The sequence below is a fragment of the Paramisgurnus dabryanus genome, chromosome 6 (genome assembly GCF_030506205.2).
Source record: "Paramisgurnus dabryanus chromosome 6, PD_genome_1.1, whole genome shotgun sequence".
Taxonomy (NCBI): Eukaryota; Metazoa; Chordata; class Actinopteri; order Cypriniformes; family Cobitidae; genus Paramisgurnus; species Paramisgurnus dabryanus.
Window position 1 is genome coordinate 44,203,134 of NC_133342.1, and position 18,267 is coordinate 44,221,400.

General features: G+C 45.1%; 17 non-coding genes across 17 annotated transcripts; 8 read left to right on the forward strand and 9 right to left on the reverse strand.

The window, feature by feature from the left end:
* On the reverse strand, positions 1 to 112 carry trnal-caa (transfer RNA leucine (anticodon CAA)). The gene is made up of 2 exons: positions 75 to 112; positions 1 to 46 (listed from the first exon to the last, which is right to left on the reverse strand). It is a non-coding gene; the product is annotated as a tRNA-Leu (tRNA).
* A 144-nt stretch (positions 113 to 256) lies between these two features.
* On the forward strand, positions 257 to 329 carry trnar-ccu (transfer RNA arginine (anticodon CCU)). The gene has a single exon. It is a non-coding gene; the product is annotated as a tRNA-Arg (tRNA).
* Positions 330 to 1,805: 1,476 nt separating this feature from the next.
* On the reverse strand, positions 1,806 to 1,917 carry trnal-caa (transfer RNA leucine (anticodon CAA)). Its single transcript has 2 exons — positions 1,880 to 1,917; positions 1,806 to 1,851 (listed from the first exon to the last, which is right to left on the reverse strand). It is a non-coding gene; the product is annotated as a tRNA-Leu (tRNA).
* A 144-nt stretch (positions 1,918 to 2,061) lies between these two features.
* trnar-ccu (transfer RNA arginine (anticodon CCU)) lies at positions 2,062 to 2,134 on the forward strand. The gene has a single exon. It is a non-coding gene; the product is annotated as a tRNA-Arg (tRNA).
* Positions 2,135 to 3,610: 1,476 nt separating this feature from the next.
* trnal-caa (transfer RNA leucine (anticodon CAA)) lies at positions 3,611 to 3,722 on the reverse strand. The gene is made up of 2 exons: positions 3,685 to 3,722; positions 3,611 to 3,656 (listed from the first exon to the last, which is right to left on the reverse strand). It is a non-coding gene; the product is annotated as a tRNA-Leu (tRNA).
* Positions 3,723 to 3,866: 144 nt separating this feature from the next.
* trnar-ccu (transfer RNA arginine (anticodon CCU)) lies at positions 3,867 to 3,939 on the forward strand. The gene has a single exon. It is a non-coding gene; the product is annotated as a tRNA-Arg (tRNA).
* A 1,476-nt stretch (positions 3,940 to 5,415) lies between these two features.
* Positions 5,416 to 5,527, reverse strand: trnal-caa (transfer RNA leucine (anticodon CAA)). The gene is made up of 2 exons: positions 5,490 to 5,527; positions 5,416 to 5,461 (listed from the first exon to the last, which is right to left on the reverse strand). It is a non-coding gene; the product is annotated as a tRNA-Leu (tRNA).
* A 144-nt stretch (positions 5,528 to 5,671) lies between these two features.
* On the forward strand, positions 5,672 to 5,744 carry trnar-ccu (transfer RNA arginine (anticodon CCU)). The gene has a single exon. It is a non-coding gene; the product is annotated as a tRNA-Arg (tRNA).
* A 1,476-nt stretch (positions 5,745 to 7,220) lies between these two features.
* trnal-caa (transfer RNA leucine (anticodon CAA)) lies at positions 7,221 to 7,332 on the reverse strand. Its single transcript has 2 exons — positions 7,295 to 7,332; positions 7,221 to 7,266 (listed from the first exon to the last, which is right to left on the reverse strand). It is a non-coding gene; the product is annotated as a tRNA-Leu (tRNA).
* Positions 7,333 to 7,476: 144 nt separating this feature from the next.
* trnar-ccu (transfer RNA arginine (anticodon CCU)) lies at positions 7,477 to 7,549 on the forward strand. Its single transcript has one exon. It is a non-coding gene; the product is annotated as a tRNA-Arg (tRNA).
* Positions 7,550 to 9,025: 1,476 nt separating this feature from the next.
* trnal-caa (transfer RNA leucine (anticodon CAA)) lies at positions 9,026 to 9,137 on the reverse strand. Its single transcript has 2 exons — positions 9,100 to 9,137; positions 9,026 to 9,071 (listed from the first exon to the last, which is right to left on the reverse strand). It is a non-coding gene; the product is annotated as a tRNA-Leu (tRNA).
* A 144-nt stretch (positions 9,138 to 9,281) lies between these two features.
* trnar-ccu (transfer RNA arginine (anticodon CCU)) lies at positions 9,282 to 9,354 on the forward strand. The gene has a single exon. It is a non-coding gene; the product is annotated as a tRNA-Arg (tRNA).
* A 1,476-nt stretch (positions 9,355 to 10,830) lies between these two features.
* trnal-caa (transfer RNA leucine (anticodon CAA)) lies at positions 10,831 to 10,942 on the reverse strand. Its single transcript has 2 exons — positions 10,905 to 10,942; positions 10,831 to 10,876 (listed from the first exon to the last, which is right to left on the reverse strand). It is a non-coding gene; the product is annotated as a tRNA-Leu (tRNA).
* Positions 10,943 to 11,086: 144 nt separating this feature from the next.
* Positions 11,087 to 11,159, forward strand: trnar-ccu (transfer RNA arginine (anticodon CCU)). Its single transcript has one exon. It is a non-coding gene; the product is annotated as a tRNA-Arg (tRNA).
* A 1,476-nt stretch (positions 11,160 to 12,635) lies between these two features.
* Positions 12,636 to 12,747, reverse strand: trnal-caa (transfer RNA leucine (anticodon CAA)). Its single transcript has 2 exons — positions 12,710 to 12,747; positions 12,636 to 12,681 (listed from the first exon to the last, which is right to left on the reverse strand). It is a non-coding gene; the product is annotated as a tRNA-Leu (tRNA).
* A 144-nt stretch (positions 12,748 to 12,891) lies between these two features.
* On the forward strand, positions 12,892 to 12,964 carry trnar-ccu (transfer RNA arginine (anticodon CCU)). The gene has a single exon. It is a non-coding gene; the product is annotated as a tRNA-Arg (tRNA).
* A 1,476-nt stretch (positions 12,965 to 14,440) lies between these two features.
* trnal-caa (transfer RNA leucine (anticodon CAA)) lies at positions 14,441 to 14,552 on the reverse strand. Its single transcript has 2 exons — positions 14,515 to 14,552; positions 14,441 to 14,486 (listed from the first exon to the last, which is right to left on the reverse strand). It is a non-coding gene; the product is annotated as a tRNA-Leu (tRNA).
* Between the last annotated feature and the right edge of the window lie 3,715 nt (positions 14,553 to 18,267).

Here is an 18,267-nt window from a genome sequence, read left to right on the forward strand (position 1 = left end):
TGTCAGAAGTGGGATTTGAACCCACGCCTCCATTGGGAGACCAGAAACCTCACAAACTGAGAAGGTCGGACAACCTTGAGTCTGGCGCCTTAGACCGCTCGGCCATTCTGACACGGCTCATACATCCTAAAACTGATGTTACCGTGTCCAAAGTCATGTCAGTTCTCTGTTCTCCCAACATGTCATGCAATCCATTGTAGCATGTCTGTGTTTGTTGATGTTCCAACAGAACATGGTCCATGATCGTCACCCCAAAGCCCCAGTGGCCTAATGGATAAGGCACTGGCCTCCTAAGCCAGGGATTGTGGGTTCGAGTCCCATCTGGGGTGCCCTTCAGCAGAGTGGCGCAGCGGAAGCGTGCTGGGCCCATAACCCAGAGGTCGATGGATCGAAACCATCCTCTGCTAAGAGCCCTTTTCTTGAAGGCTTGCATGGCTCTGGCTCTAGGAAAAGGCTGGCAGAATGTTATCCAGTTTTCACCATAATTGGAAAGGCAGCTGTTCTTTATTTCTTAATTGCAAGTTTATTCAAGACACCTGAACCATTGGCATGGTGCCAACAGTCTACATCAGAGTGGCCTGCTTTGCCAGGGCCTGTAGGTTGAGTCGTGTCTGGGCTGTGCTCAAGCAGAGTGGCGCAGCGGAAGCGTGCTGGGCCCATAACCCAGAGGTCGATGGATCGAAACCATCCTCTGCTAGGTGTACTTTTATTAAAAGCCTGCATGGCTCCGGCTCTGAGAAAACGCTGACAAAACATTACATCATTACACCACGTGTCCTCGTCATTGGAAAGGCAGCTGTACCTTATTTCTTAATTACGAGTTTTTCAAGACACCTGAATCCTTGGCATGATGCCAAAATTCTACATCAGTGTGGCCTTCTTAGCTAGGGACGCTAGGTGGAGTCGTGCCCTGGAGCGTGTAAGCAGAGTGGCGCAGCGGAAGCGTGCTGGGCCCATAACCCAGAGGTCGATGGATCGAAACCATCCTCTGCTAGCAGTCCTTTAGTTAAAAGCCTGCATGGCTCTGAGAAAACGCTGACAAGACATTACTTCGTTTCACCATGAGTCCTCATCTTTGGAAAGGCGGCTGTACTTTTTTTCTTAATTACAAGCCTATTCAAGACTCCTGGTGACTCATTTATGAAGCGCGCGTAGGCACAGATTTGATCGTAAAGTGTGCGTCCCCCAAAATTTACGGCAAAGTCCATATTTCTTAAAACTGTCTTTGACGTGGAAAAGTGCCTAGCGCCATGTCAGGGCCTGAGCAGGCGCAGGCGCTATTGCTTGTCAGATTGCTGTAGGTATTTGGAAATATAAGCCATTTTTGCTGCTCTTAAAGGATTTAAACATTGACAGGCGCTCTTTTATATGTCAGTGGCATTAAAAAGGCATCGATTATAATTCCGCAAGTGTTCAGCTGCGCACAATTTCAAGCTCATTTACGATTTACAGATTTAAGGTCAGAAAATGAGGCCTACGCGTGCTTTCTATGGGTACCTTCGTTTTATTAATAACAAGTGTGCGCTTTTGAGAAAGGGGCCTGATCATCAATGCCATGGATGTGGCACATTTCTAGGAGAGAGTATGAAATTGGCACATTCAGATCCACCCATTGCCTACGTGATGTTAATGAAAGAATTAATTCAGAGCATGTTGTGGGAAATGAGATTCGTTCCTAGGAGAAAGTTTGAAATTGGCCCTTTCAGATGTTCCAATTGATGACAGTGCTTACATTTGAAAACTTGTTGTGAATGAGATTTGCACCAGAACTATGATAGTTTCATCATGCCTCGCCAAAAACCTTCTGTCAGAAGTGGGATTTGAACCCACGCCTCCATTGGGAGACCAGAAACCTCACAAACTGAGAAGGTCGGACAACCTTGAGTCTGGCGCCTTAGACCGCTCGGCCATTCTGACACGGCTCATACATCCTAAAACTGATGTTACCGTGTCCAAAGTCATGTCAGTTCTCTGTTCTCCCAACATGTCATGCAATCCATTGTAGCATGTCTGTGTTTGTTGATGTTCCAACAGAGCATGGTCCATGATCGTCACCCCAAAGCCCCAGTGGCCTAATGGATAAGGCACTGGCCTCCTAAGCCAGGGATTGTGGGTTCGAGTCCCATCTGGGGTGCCCTTCAGCAGAGTGGCGCAGCGGAAGCGTGCTGGGCCCATAACCCAGAGGTCGATGGATCGAAACCATCCTCTGCTAAGAGCCCTTTTCTTGAAGGCTTGCATGGCTCTGGCTCTAGGAAAAGGCTGGCAGAATGTTATCCAGTTTTCACCATAATTGGAAAGGCAGCTGTTCTTTATTTCTTAATTGCAAGTTTATTCAAGACACCTGAATCATTGGCATGGTGCCAACAGTCTACATCAGAGTGGCCTGCTTTGCCAGGGCCTGTAGGTTGAGTCGTGTCCGGGCTGTGCTCAAGCAGAGTGGCGCAGCGGAAGCGTGCTGGGCCCATAACCCAGAGGTCGATGGATCGAAACCATCCTCTGCTAGGTGTACTTTTATTAAAAGCCTGCATGGCTCCGGCTCTGAGAAAACGCTGACAAAACATTACATCATTACACCACGTGTCCTCGTCATTGGAAAGGCAGCTGTACCTTATTTCTTAATTACGAGTTTTTCAAGACACCTGAATCCTTGGCATGATGCCAAAATTCTACATCAGTGTGGCCTTCTTAGCTAGGGACGCTAGGTGGAGTCGTGCCCTGGAGCGTGTAAGCAGAGTGGCGCAGCGGAAGCGTGCTGGGCCCATAACCCAGAGGTCGATGGATCGAAACCATCCTCTGCTAGCAGTCCTTTAGTTAAAAGCCTGCATGGCTCTGAGAAAACGCTGACAAGACATTACTTCGTTTCACCATGAGTCCTCATCTTTGGAAAGGCGGCTGTACTTTTTTTCTTAATTACAAGCCTATTCAAGACTCCTGGTGACTCATTTATGAAGCGCGCGTAGGCACAGATTTGATCGTAAAGTGTGCGTCCCCCAAAATTTACGGCAAAGTCCATATTTCTTAAAACTGTCTTTGACGTGGAAAAGTGCCTAGCGCCATGTCAGGGCCTGAGCAGGCGCAGGCGCTATTGCTTGTCAGATTGCTGTAGGTATTTGGAAATATAAGCCATTTTTGCTGCTCTTAAAGGATTTAAACATTGACAGGCGCTCTTTTATATGTCAGTGGCATTAAAAAGGCATCGATTATAATTCCGCAAGTGTTCAGCTGCGCACAATTTCAAGCTCATTTACGATTTACAGATTTAAGGTCAGAAAATGAGGCCTACGCGTGCTTTCTATGGGTACCTTCGTTTTATTAATAACAAGTGTGCGCTTTTGAGAAAGGGGCCTGATCATCAATGCCATGGATGTGGCACATTTCTAGGAGAGAGTATGAAATTGGCACATTCAGATCCACCCATTGCCTACGTGATGTTAATGAAAGAATTAATTCAGAGCATGTTGTGGGAAATGAGATTCGTTCCTAGGAGAAAGTTTGAAATTGGCCCTTTCAGATGTTCCAATTGATGACAGTGCTTACATTTGAAAACTTGTTGTGAATGAGATTTGCACCAGAACTATGATAGTTTCATCATGCCTCGCCAAAAACCTTCTGTCAGAAGTGGGATTTGAACCCACGCCTCCATTGGGAGACCAGAAACCTCACAAACTGAGAAGGTCGGACAACCTTGAGTCTGGCGCCTTAGACCGCTCGGCCATTCTGACAAGGCTCATACATCCTAAAACTGATGTTACCGTGTCCAAAGTCATGTCAGTTCTCTGTTCTCCCAACATGTCATGCAATCCATTGTAGCATGTCTGTGTTTGTTGATGTTCCAACAGAACATGGTCCATGATCGTCACCCCAAAGCCCCAGTGGCCTAATGGATAAGGCACTGGCCTCCTAAGCCAGGGATTGTGGGTTCGAGTCCCATTTGGGGTGCCCTTCAGCAGAGTGGCGCAGCGGAAGCGTGCTGGGCCCATAACCCAGAGGTCGATGGATCGAAACCATCCTCTGCTAAGAGCCCTTTTCTTGAAGGCTTGCATGGCTCTGGCTCTAGGAAAAGGCTGGCAGAATGTTATCCAGTTTTCACCATAATTGGAAAGGCAGCTGTTCTTTATTTCTTAATTGCAAGTTTATTCAAGACACCTGAATCATTGGCATGGTGCCAACAGTCTACATCAGAGTGGCCTGCTTTGCCAGGGCCTGTAGGTTGAGTCGTGTCCGGGCTGTGCTCAAGCAGAGTGGCGCAGCGGAAGCGTGCTGGGCCCATAACCCAGAGGTCGATGGATCGAAACCATCCTCTGCTAGGTGTACTTTTATTAAAAGCCTGCATGGCTCCGGCTCTGAGAAAACGCTGACAAAACATTACATCATTACACCACGTGTCCTCGTCATTGGAAAGGCAGCTGTACCTTATTTCTTAATTACGAGTTTTTCAAGACACCTGAATCCTTGGCATGATGCCAAAATTCTACATCAGTGTGGCCTTCTTAGCTAGGGACGCTAGGTGGAGTCGTGCCCTGGAGCGTGTAAGCAGAGTGGCGCAGCGGAAGCGTGCTGGGCCCATAACCCAGAGGTCGATGGATCGAAACCATCCTCTGCTAGCAGTCCTTTAGTTAAAAGCCTGCATGGCTCTGAGAAAACGCTGACAAGACATTACTTCGTTTCACCATGAGTCTTCATCTTTGGAAAGGCGGCTGTACTTTTTTTCTTAATTACAAGCCTATTCAAGACTCCTGGTGACTCATTTATGAAGTGCGCGTAGGCACAGATTTGATCGTAAAGTGTGCGTCCCCCAAAATTTACGGCAAAGTCCATATTTCTTAAAACTGTCTTTGACGTGGAAAAGTGCCTAGCGCCATGTCAGGGCCTGAGCAGGCGCAGGCGCTATTGCTTGTCAGATTGCTGTAGGTATTTGGAAATATAAGCCATTTTTGCTGCTCTTAAAGGATTTAAACATTGACAGGCGCTCTTTTATATGTCAGTGGCATTAAAAAGGCATCGATTATAATTCCGCAAGTGTTCAGCTGCGCACAATTTCAAGCTCATTTACGATTTACAGATTTAAGGTCAGAAAATGAGGCCTACGCGTGCTTTCTATGGGTACCTTCGTTTTATTAATAACAAGTGTGCGCTTTTGAGAAAGGGGCCTGATCATCAATGCCATGGATGTGGCACATTTCTAGGAGAGAGTATGAAATTGGCACATTCAGATCCACCCATTGCCTACGTGATGTTAATGAAAGAATTAATTCAGAGCATGTTGTGGGAAATGAGATTCGTTCCTAGGAGAAAGTTTGAAATTGGCCCTTTCAGATGTTCCAATTGATGACAGTGCTTACATTTGAAAACTTGTTGTGAATGAGATTTGCACCAGAACTATGATAGTTTCATCATGCCTCGCCAAAAACCTTCTGTCAGAAGTGGGATTTGAACCCACGCCTCCATTGGGAGACCAGAAACCTCACAAACTGAGAAGGTCGGACAACCTTGAGTCTGGCGCCTTAGACCGCTCGGCCATTCTGACACGGCTCATACATCCTAAAACTGATGTTACCGTGTCCAAAGTCATTTCAGTTCTCTGTTCTCCCAACATGTCATGCAATCCATTGTAGCATGTCTGTGTTTGTTGATGTTCCAACAGAACATGGTCCATGATCGTCACCCCAAAGCCCCAGTGGCCTAATGGATAAGGCACTGGCCTCCTAAGCCAGGGATTGTGGGTTCGAGTCCCATCTGGGGTGCCCTTCAGCAGAGTGGCGCAGCGGAAGCGTGCTGGGCCCATAACCCAGAGGTCGATGGATCGAAACCATCCTCTGCTAAGAGCCCTTTTCTTGAAGGCTTGCATGGCTCTGGCTCTAGGAAAAGGCTGGCAGAATGTTATCCAGTTTTCACCATAATTGGAAAGGCAGCTGTTCTTTATTTCTTAATTGCAAGTTTATTCAAGACACCTGAATCATTGGCATGGTGCCAACAGTCTACATCAGAGTGGCCTGCTTTGCCAGGGCCTGTAGGTTGAGTCGTGTCCGGGCTGTGCTCAAGCAGAGTGGCGCAGCGGAAGCGTGCTGGGCCCATAACCCAGAGGTCGATGGATCGAAACCATCCTCTGCTAGGTGTACTTTTATTAAAAGCCTGCATGGCTCCGGCTCTGAGAAAACGCTGACAAAACATTACATCATTACACCACGTGTCCTCGTCATTGGAAAGGCAGCTGTACCTTATTTCTTAATTACGAGTTTTTCAAGACACCTGAATCCTTGGCATGATGCCAAAATTCTACATCAGTGTGGCCTTCTTAGCTAGGGACGCTAGGTGGAGTCGTGCCCTGGAGCGTGTAAGCAGAGTGGCGCAGCGGAAGCGTGCTGGGCCCATAACCCAGAGGTCGATGGATCGAAACCATCCTCTGCTAGCAGTCCTTTAGTTAAAAGCCTGCATGGCTCTGAGAAAACGCTGACAAGACATTACTTCGTTTCACCATGAGTCCTCATCTTTGGAAAGGCGGCTGTACTTTTTTTCTTAATTACAAGCCTATTCAAGACTCCTGGTGACTCATTTATGAAGCGCGCGTAGGCACAGATTTGATCGTAAAGTGTGCGTCCCCCAAAATTTACGGCAAAGTCCATATTTCTTAAAACTGTCTTTGACGTGGAAAAGTGCCTAGCGCCATGTCAGGGCCTGAGCAGGCGCAGGCGCTATTGCTTGTCAGATTGCTGTAGGTATTTGGAAATATAAGCCAGTTTTGCTGCTCTTAAAGGATTTAAACATTGACAGGCGCTCTTTTATATGTCAGTGGCATTAAAAAGGCATCGATTATAATTCCGCAAGTGTTCAGCTGCGCACAATTTCAAGCTCATTTACGATTTACAGATTTAAGGTCAGAAAATGAGGCCTACGCGTGCTTTCTATGGGTACCTTCGTTTTATTAATAACAAGTGTGCGCTTTTGAGAAAGGGGCCTGATCATCAATGCCATGGATGTGGCACATTTCTAGGAGAGAGTATGAAATTGGCACATTCAGATCCACCCATTGCCTACGTGATGTTAATGAAAGAATTAATTCAGAGCATGTTGTGGGAAATGAGATTCGTTCCTAGGAGAAAGTTTGAAATTGGCCCTTTCAGATGTTCCAATTGATGACAGTGCTTACATTTGAAAACTTGTTGTGAATGAGATTTGCACCAGAACTATGATAGTTTCATCATGCCTTGCCAAAAACCTTCTGTCAGAAGTGGGATTTGAACCCACGCCTCCATTGGGAGACCAGAAACCTCACAAACTGAGAAGGTCGGACAACCTTGAGTCTGGCGCCTTAGACCGCTCGGCCATTCTGACACGGCTCATACATCCTAAAACTGATGTTACCGTGTCCAAAGTCATGTCAGTTCTCTGTTCTCCCAACATGTCATGCAATCCATTGTAGCATGTCTGTGTTTGTTGATGTTCCAACAGAACATGGTCCATGATCGTCACCCCAAAGCCCCAGTGGCCTAATGGATAAGGCACTGGCCTCCTAAGCCAGGGATTGTGGGTTCGAGTCCCATCTGGGGTGCCCTTCAGCAGAGTGGCGCAGCGGAAGCGTGCTGGGCCCATAACCCAGAGGTCGATGGATCGAAACCATCCTCTGCTAAGAGCCCTTTTCTTGAAGGCTTGCATGGCTCTGGCTCTAGGAAAAGGCTGGCAGAATGTTATCCAGTTTTCACCATAATTGGAAAGGCAGCTGTTCTTTATTTCTTAATTGCAAGTTTATTCAAGACACCTGAATCATTGGCATGGTGCCAACAGTCTACATCAGAGTGGCCTGCTTTGCCAGGGCCTGTAGGTTGAGTCGTGTCCGGGCTGTGCTCAAGCAGAGTGGCGCAGCGGAAGCGTGCTGGGCCCATAACCCAGAGGTCGATGGATCGAAACCATCCTCTGCTAGGTGTACTTTTATTAAAAGCCTGCATGGCTCCGGCTCTGAGAAAACGCTGACAAAACATTACATCATTACACCACGTGTCCTCGTCATTGGAAAGGCAGCTGTACCTTATTTCTTAATTACGAGTTTTTCAAGACACCTGAATCCTTGGCATGATGCCAAAATTCTACATCAGTGTGGCCTTCTTAGCTAGGGACGCTAGGTGGAGTCGTGCCCTGGAGCGTGTAAGCAGAGTGGCGCAGCGGAAGCGTGCTGGGCCCATAACCCAGAGGTCGATGGATCGAAACCATCCTCTGCTAGCAGTCCTTTAGTTAAAAGCCTGCATGGCTCTGAGAAAACGCTGACAAGACATTACTTCGTTTCACCATGAGTCCTCATCTTTGGAAAGGCGGCTGTACTTTTTTTCTTAATTACAAGCCTATTCAAGACTCCTGGTGACTCATTTATGAAGCGCGCGTAGGCACAGATTTGATCGTAAAGTGTGCGTCCCCCAAAATTTACGGCAAAGTCCATATTTCTTAAAACTGTCTTTGACGTGGAAAAGTGCCTAGCGCCATGTCAGGGCCTGAGCAGGCGCAGGCGCTATTGCTTGTCAGATTGCTGTAGGTATTTGGAAATATAAGCCAGTTTTGCTGCTCTTAAAGGATTTAAACATTGACAGGCGCTCTTTTATATGTCAGTGGCATTAAAAAGGCATCGATTATAATTCCGCAAGTGTTCAGCTGCGCACAATTTCAAGCTCATTTACGATTTACAGATTTAAGGTCAGAAAATGAGGCCTACGCGTGCTTTCTATGGGTACCTTCGTTTTATTAATAACAAGTGTGCGCTTTTGAGAAAGGGGCCTGATCATCAATGCCATGGATGTGGCACATTTCTAGGAGAGAGTATGAAATTGGCACATTCAGATCCACCCATTGCCTACGTGATGTTAATGAAAGAATTAATTCAGAGCATGTTGTGGGAAATGAGATTCGTTCCTAGGAGAAAGTTTGAAATTGGCCCTTTCAGATGTTCCAATTGATGACAGTGCTTACATTTGAAAACTTGTTGTGAATGAGATTTGCACCAGAACTATGATAGTTTCATCATGCCTTGCCAAAGGCCTTCTGTCAGAAGTGGGATTTGAACCCACGCCTCCATTGGGAGACCAGAAACCTCACAAACTGAGAAGGTCGGACAACCTTGAGTCTGGCGCCTTAGACCGCTCGGCCATTCTGACACGGCTCATACATCCTAAAACTGATGTTACGGTGTCCAAAGTCATGTCAGTTCTCTGTTCTCCCAACATGTCATGCAATCCATTGTAGCATGTCTGTGTTTGTTGATGTTCCAACAGAACATGGTCCATGATCGTCACCCCAAAGCCCCAGTGGCCTAATGGATAAGGCACTGGCCTCCTAAGCCAGGGATTGTGGGTTCGAGTCCCATCTGGGGTGCCCTTCAGCAGAGTGGCGCAGCGGAAGCGTGCTGGGCCCATAACCCAGAGGTCGATGGATCGAAACCATCCTCTGCTAAGAGCCCTTTTCTTGAAGGCTTGCATGGCTCTGGCTCTAGGAAAAGGCTGGCAGAATGTTATCCAGTTTTCACCATAATTGGAAAGGCAGCTGTTCTTTATTTCTTAATTGCAAGTTTATTCAAGACACCTGAACCATTGGCATGGTGCCAACAGTCTACATCAGAGTGGCCTGCTTTGCCAGGGCCTGTAGGTTGAGTCGTGTCCGGGCTGTGCTCAAGCAGAGTGGCGCAGCGGAAGCGTGCTGGGCCCATAACCCAGAGGTCGATGGATCGAAACCATCCTCTGCTAGGTGTACTTTTATTAAAAGCCTGCATGGCTCCGGCTCTGAGAAAACGCTGACAAAACATTACATCATTACACCACGTGTCCTCGTCATTGGAAAGGCAGCTGTACCTTATTTCTTAATTACGAGTTTTTCAAGACACCTGAATCCTTGGCATGATGCCAAAATTCTACATCAGTGTGGCCTTCTTAGCTAGGGACGCTAGGTGGAGTCGTGCCCTGGAGCGTGTAAGCAGAGTGGCGCAGCGGAAGCGTGCTGGGCCCATAACCCAGAGGTCGATGGATCGAAACCATCCTCTGCTAGCAGTCCTTTAGTTAAAAGCCTGCATGGCTCTGAGAAAACGCTGACAAGACATTACTTCGTTTCACCATGAGTCCTCATCTTTGGAAAGGCGGCTGTACTTTTTTTCTTAATTACAAGCCTATTCAAGACTCCTGGTGACTCATTTATGAAGCGCGCGTAGGCACAGATTTGATCGTAAAGTGTGCGTCCCCCAAAATTTACGGCAAAGTCCATATTTCTTAAAACTGTCTTTGACGTGGAAAAGTGCCTAGCGCCATGTCAGGGCCTGAGCAGGCGCAGGCGCTATTGCTTGTCAGATTGCTGTAGGTATTTGGAAATATAAGCCATTTTTGCTGCTCTTAAAGGATTTAAACATTGACAGGCGCTCTTTTATATGTCAGTGGCATTAAAAAGGCATCGATTATAATTCCGCAAGTGTTCAGCTGCGCACAATTTCAAGCTCATTTACGATTTACAGATTTAAGGTCAGAAAATGAGGCCTACGCGTGCTTTCTATGGGTACCTTCGTTTTATTAATAACAAGTGTGCGCTTTTGAGAAAGGGGCCTGATCATCAATGCCATGGATGTGGCACATTTCTAGGAGAGAGTATGAAATTGGCACATTCAGATCCACCCATTGCCTACGTGATGTTAATGAAAGAATTAATTCAGAGCATGTTGTGGGAAATGAGATTCGTTCCTAGGAGAAAGTTTGAAATTGGCCCTTTCAGATGTTCCAATTGATGACAGTGCTTACATTTGAAAACTTGTTGTGAATGAGATTTGCACCAGAACTATGATAGTTTCATCATGCCTCGCCAAAAACCTTCTGTCAGAAGTGGGATTTGAACCCACGCCTCCATTGGGAGACCAGAAACCTCACAAACTGAGAAGGTCGGACAACCTTGAGTCTGGCGCCTTAGACCGCTCGGCCATTCTGACACGGCTCATACATCCTAAAACTGATGTTACCGTGTCCAAAGTCATGTCAGTTCTCTGTTCTCCCAACATGTCATGCAATCCATTGTAGCATGTCTGTGTTTGTTGATGTTCCAACAGAACATGGTCCATGATCGTCACCCCAAAGCCCCAGTGGCCTAATGGATAAGGCACTGGCCTCCTAAGCCAGGGATTGTGGGTTCGAGTCCCATCTGGGGTGCCCTTCAGCAGAGTGGCGCAGCGGAAGCGTGCTGGGCCCATAACCCAGAGGTCGATGGATCGAAACCATCCTCTGCTAAGAGCCCTTTTCTTGAAGGCTTGCATGGCTCTGGCTCTAGGAAAAGGCTGGCAGAATGTTATCCAGTTTTCACCATAATTGGAAAGGCAGCTGTTCTTTATTTCTTAATTGCAAGTTTATTCAAGACACCTGAATCATTGGCATGGTGCCAACAGTCTACATCAGAGTGGCCTGCTTTGCCAGGGCCTGTAGGTTGAGTCGTGTCCGGGCTGTGCTCAAGCAGAGTGGCGCAGCGGAAGCGTGCTGGGCCCATAACCCAGAGGTCGATGGATCGAAACCATCCTCTGCTAGGTGTACTTTTATTAAAAGCCTGCATGGCTCCGGCTCTGAGAAAACGCTGACAAAACATTACATCATTACACCACGTGTCCTTGTCATTGGAAAGGCAGCTGTACCTTATTTCTTAATTACGAGTTTTTCAAGACACCTGAATCCTTGGCATGATGCCAAAATTCTACATCAGTGTGGCCTTCTTAGCTAGGGACGCTAGGTGGAGTCGTGCCCTGGAGCGTGTAAGCAGAGTGGCGCAGCGGAAGCGTGCTGGGCCCATAACCCAGAGGTCGATGGATCGAAACCATCCTCTGCTAGCAGTCCTTTAGTTAAAAGCCTGCATGGCTCTGAGAAAACGCTGACAAGACATTACTTCGTTTCACCATGAGTCCTCATCTTTGGAAAGGCGGCTGTACTTTTTTTCTTAATTACAAGCCTATTCAAGACTCTTGGTGACTCATTTATGAAGCGCGCGTAGGCACAGATTTGATCGTAAAGTGTGCGTCCCCCAAAATTTACGGCAAAGTCCATATTTCTTAAAACTGTCTTTGACGTGGAAAAGTGCCTAGCGCCATGTCAGGGCCTGAGCAGGCGCAGGCGCTATTGCTTGTCAGATTGCTGTAGGTATTTGGAAATATAAGCCATTTTTGCTGCTCTTAAAGGATTTAAACATTGACAGGCGCTCTTTTATATGTCAGTGGCATTAAAAAGGCATCGATTATAATTCCGCAAGTGTTCAGCTGCGCACAATTTCAAGCTCATTTACGATTTACAGATTTAAGGTCAGAAAATGAGGCCTACGCGTGCTTTCTATGGGTACCTTCGTTTTATTAATAACAAGTGTGCGCTTTTGAGAAAGGGGCCTGATCATCAATGCCATGGATGTGGCACATTTCTAGGAGAGAGTATGAAATTGGCACATTCAGATCCACCCATTGCCTACGTGATGTTAATGAAAGAATTAATTCAGAGCATGTTGTGGGAAATGAGATTCGTTCCTAGGAGAAAGTTTGAAATTGGCCCTTTCAGATGTTCCAATTGATGACAGTGCTTACATTTGAAAACTTGTTGTGAATGAGATTTGCACCAGAACTATGATAGTTTCATCATGCCTCGCCAAAAACCTTCTGTCAGAAGTGGGATTTGAACCCACGCCTCCATTGGGAGACCAGAAACCTCACAAACTGAGAAGGTCGGACAACCTTGAGTCTGGCGCCTTAGACCGCTCGGCCATTCTGACACGGCTCATACATCCTAAAACTGATGTTACCGTGTCCAAAGTCATGTCAGTTCTCTGTTCTCCCAACATGTCATGCAATCCATTGTAGCATGTCTGTGTTTGTTGATGTTCCAACAGAACATGGTCCATGATCGTCACCCCAAAGCCCCAGTGGCCTAATGGATAAGGCACTGGCCTCCTAAGCCAGGGATTGTGGGTTCGAGTCCCATCTGGGGTGCCCTTCAGCAGAGTGGCGCAGCGGAAGCGTGCTGGGCCCATAACCCAGAGGTCGATGGATCGAAACCATCCTCTGCTAAGAGCCCTTTTCTTGAAGGCTTGCATGGCTCTGGCTCTAGGAAAAGGCTGGCAGAATGTTATCCAGTTTTCACCATAATTGGAAAGGCAGCTGTTCTTTATTTCTTAATTGCAAGTTTATTCAAGACACCTGAATCATTGGCATGGTGCCAACAGTCTACATCAGAGTGGCCTGCTTTGCCAGGGCCTGTAGGTTGAGTCGTGTCCGGGCTGTGCTCGAGCAGAGTGGCGCAGCGGAAGCGTGCTGGGCCCATAACCCAGAGGTCGATGGATCGAAACCATCCTCTGCTAGGTGTACTTTTATTAAAAGCCTGCATGGCTCCGGCTCTGAGAAAACGCTGAGAAAACATTACGTCATTACACCACGTGTCCTCGTTATTGGAAAGGCAGCTGTACCTTATTTCTTAATTACGAGTTTTTCAAGACACCTGAATCCTTGGCATGATGCCAAAATTCTACATCAGTGTGGCCTTCTTAGCTAGGGACGCTAGGTGGAGTCGTGCCCTGGAGCGTGTAAGCAGAGTGGCGCAGCGGAAGCGTGCTGGGCCCATAACCCAGAGGTCGATGGATCGAAACCATCCTCTGCTAGCAGTCCTTTAGTTAAAAGCCTGCATGGCTCTGAGAAAACGCTGACAAGACATTACTTCGTTTCACCATGAGTCCTCATCTTTGGAAAGGCGGCTGTACTTTTTTTCTTAATTACAAGCCTATTCAAGACTCCTGGTGACTCATTTATGAAGCGCGCGTAGGCACAGATTTGATCGTAAAGTGTGCGTCCCCCAAAATCTACGGCAAAGTCCATATTTCTTAAAACTGTCTTTGACGTGGAAAAGTGCCTAGCGCCATGTCAGGGCCTGAGCAGGCGCACGCGCTATTGCTTGTCAGATTGCTGTAGGTATTTGGAAATATAAGCCATTTTTGCTGCTCTTAAAGGATTTAAACATTGACAGGCGCTCTTTTATATGTCAGTGGCATTAAAAAGGCATCGATTATAATTCCGCAAGTGTTCAGCTGCGCACAATTTCAAGCTCATTTACGATTTACAGATTTAAGGTCAGAAAATGAGGCCTACGCGTGCTTTTTATGGGTACCTTCGTTTTATTAATAACAAGTGTGCGCTTTTGAGAAAGGGGCCTGATCATCAATGCCATGGATGTGGCACATTTCTAGGAGAGAGTATGAAATTGGCACATTCAGATCCACCCATTGCCTACGTGATGTTAATGAAAGAATTAATTCAGAGCATGTTGTGGGAAATGAGATTCGTTCCTAGGAGAAAGTTTGAAATTGGCCCTTTCAGATGTTCCAATTGATGACAGTGCTTACATTTGAAAACTTGTTGTGAATGAGATTTGCACCAGAACTATGATAGTTTCATCATGCCTCGCCAAAAACCTTCTGTCAGAAGTGGGATTTGAACCCACGCCTCCATTGGGAGACCAGAAACCTCACAAACTGAGAAGGTCGGACAACCTTGAGTCTGGCGCCTTAGACCGCTCGGCCATTCTGACAAGGCTCATACATCCTAAAACTGATGTTACCGTGTCCAAAGTCATGTCAGTTCTCTGTTCTCCCAACATGTCATGCAATCCATTGTAGCATGTCTGTGTTTGTTGATGTTCCAACAGAACATGGTCCATGATCGTCACCCCAAAGCCCCAGTGGCCTAATGGATAAGGCACTGGCCTCTAAGCCAGGGATTGTGGGTTCGAGTCCCATCTGGGGTGCGCTTCAGCAGAGTGGCGCAGCGGAAGCGTGCTGGGCCCATAACCCAGAGGTCGATGGATCGAAACCATCCTCTGCTAAGAGCCCTTTTCTTGAAGGCTTGCATGGCTCTGGCTCTGAGAAAAGGCTGGCAGAATGTTATCCCGTTTTCACCATAATTGGAAAGGCAGCTGTTCTTTATTTCTTAATTGCAAGTTTATTCAAGACACCTGAATCATTGGCATGGTGCCAACAGTCTACATCAGAGTGGCCTGCTTTGCCAGGGCCTGTAGGTTGAGTCGTGTCCGGGCTGTGCTCGAGCAGAGAGGTGCAGCGGAAGCGTTATGAAGGTATATTTGGTGCAAAACAACTGCACACCTGTGACAGTGGAATTTGTATTTGTAGAGATAATCCACACATGTGTATCAGTAAATTTGAAGTCACAGATGAAGAGTTGCAAACTTGTAGATTTTTTTTCTTTCCCTCAAATACAACACAACAGTTACACATTCACAAATCCTTCAGTGCAGCTGCACAAATCCCATTTTACAAATCACAGATTAAGAAACTCACAAGCTCACGTTTTTTGCTACAATTGCTACAGTAAATATGGTGCAAAACCTACTTGAACACCTGCATCAAAGTATGTGAAGTCACACACAAATTTTGTACATTCGCAAATCAGTTTGTGCATCTGTGCGATGAGAGTTGCATGTGTGTAAAAATTTTTTTTCACAAATATATATATTTTTTTTTTATATTTTCTAGCACAAACACAAGTACATAAATACAACTGCTTGAATCTGCTGCTACGAGTTTCAAACACTCTTTTTTGTGTGCTCTCTGTTTTGCACCAAATATCTCGAGATAAGTGGTGCGAAAGTGATTTGTATACCTGTAGGCTATGTTCAGCACTTCCCACCAGGTGGCGCCCGACACTCACTGAAGCAGAGTTTATTAATTACCAGCAATGTTTCAGCAAGGTAAATCGCCTTTATCAAGGTATTATTTTCACCAAGTGGAGAACAATATAAATGGGAGTGCTAATTATACACAGATGAAGGTAATTACATACAATATTCCAATGATTCATTAATAAACAAAATATAAGTTCCATTAATCTCAAACCATCAATATAAGTAGATTAAAAAATACAAGCAGCAAATACACACATAGGCAAACATTTAAATAAGATACATGCTTTTTCTTCTAATATACTAATTTGGATGATTATTTCTGTCTTTTTGAATCGGGTAACTGAACAACTAAATTGTTTTTATTATTATCTAAACAGTTGTTCTGATTTCTTAACATTTACCCTGGATGCTAACCCAAATCAAATCAGCTTTTTAGACTTGTGGGTAGCTTGTAATTTTTTACATAGGGATCCGATTAAAAAACCTACAGCTCGTAATACACTATTGAGAGTGGATTCTTATTGTCATGAGCAGGGCCGTACAGAGGATTTTATAAATACCAAGGTCCATATGTATTTTTCTAGGGCATGCACCCCAGAAAAAATGTCTTATTTCTCTGCTCTACATATATGACTTCTAACACATCAGAAAAAAAAACAATCAAATAACTATAGATGTCAAACCATGTCAGTATGCACAAGACTTGTGTTATTTATTAGTAATACATTGAAATAATTATTTTACCATCCTGGGCACATTGTTCTGTCAGTAAAGTAAACATAGGCTAACTGAATATAGGTGAATGTAATCTAGGAGATAAATTAGTTAGATCGGACCTCTCTTCTCCATCTATACCAACAGAAACCACTTTAACACTGTCATTGTTGAAAATCATATGTAGGAAAACAAATAGAGAGTATAAAACACGCATCCTGAAACATCAGAGTGCAATAATATGCAGAAATATGAACCTTCCATTAGCACTGCATTTTGTTGAACTTAATCATCCTATAACTTCATTATTGTATATAGGAATTGAGAGGGTATTTTCATCTAGAAGGTGAGGTGAGTTGGACCAAGTTTTACTTAGACAGGAGGCCTTTTAGGTATATTAAAGCCTATTAGGTATATGTAGGCCTATGTGTGTATTTGCTGCTTGTATTTTTTAATCTACTTATATTGATGGTTTGAGATTTATGGAACTTATATTTTGTTTACTAATGAATCATTGGAATATTGTATGTAATTACCTTCATCTGTGTATAATTAGCACTCCCATTTATATTGTTCTCCACTTGGTGAAAATAATACCTTGATAAAGGCGATTTACCTTGCTGAAACATTGCTGGTAATTAATAAACTCTGCTTCAGTGAGTGTCGGGCGCCACCTGGTGGGAAGTGCTGAACATAGCCTACAGGTATACAAATCACTTTCGCACCACTTATCTCGAGATATTTGGTGCAAAACAGAGAGCACACAAAAAAGAGTGTTTGAAACTCGTAGCAGCAGATTCAAGCAGTTGTATTTATGTACTTGTGTTTGTGCTAGAAAATATTTCAAAAATAAAAAAATATTTGTGAAATTTTTTTTTACACACATGCAACTCTCATCGCACAGATGCACAAACTGATTTGCGAATGTACAAAATTTGTGTGTGACTTCACATACTTTGATGCAGGTGTTCAAGTAGGTTTTGCACCATATTTACTGTAGCAATTGTAGCAAAAAACGTGAGCTTGTGAGTTTCTTAATCTGTGATTTGTAAAATGGGATTTGTGCAGCTGCACTGAAGGATTTGTGAATGTGTAACTGTTGTGTTGTATTTGAGGGAAAGAAAAAAAATCTACAAGTTTGCAACTCTTCATCTGTGACTTCAAATTTACTGATACACATGTGTGGATAATCTCTACAAATACAAATTCCACTGTCACAGGTGTGCAGTTGTTTTGCACCAAATATACCTTCATAAAGCGTGCTGGGCCCATAACCCAGAGGTCGATGGATCGAAACCATCCTCTGCTAGCAGTCCTTTAGTTAAAAGCCTGCATGGCTCTGAGAAAACGCTGACAAGACATTACTTCGTTTCACCATGAGTCCTCATCTTTGGAAAGGCGGCTGTACTTTTTTTCTTAATTACAAGCCTATTCAAGACTCCTGGTGACTCATTTATGAAGCGCGCGTAGGCACAGATTTGATCGTAAAGTGTGCGTCCCCCAAAATCTAAGGCAAAGTCCATATTTCTTAAAACTGTCTTTGACGTGGAAAAGTGCCTAGCGCCATGTCAGGGCCTGAGCAGGCGCACGCGCTATTGCTTGTCAGATTGCTGTAGGTATTTGGAAATATAAGCCATTTTTGCTGCTCTTAAAGGATTTAAACATTGACAGGCGCTCTTTTATATGTCAGTGGCATTAAAAAGGCATCGATTATAATTCCGCAAGTGTTCAGCTGCGCACAATTTCAAGCTCATTTACGATTTACAGATTTAAGGTCAGAAAATGAGGCCTACGCGTGCTTTCTATGGGTACCTTCGTTTTATTAATAACAAGTGTGCGCTTTTGAGAAAGGGGCCTGATCATCAATGCCATGGATGTGGCACATTTCTAG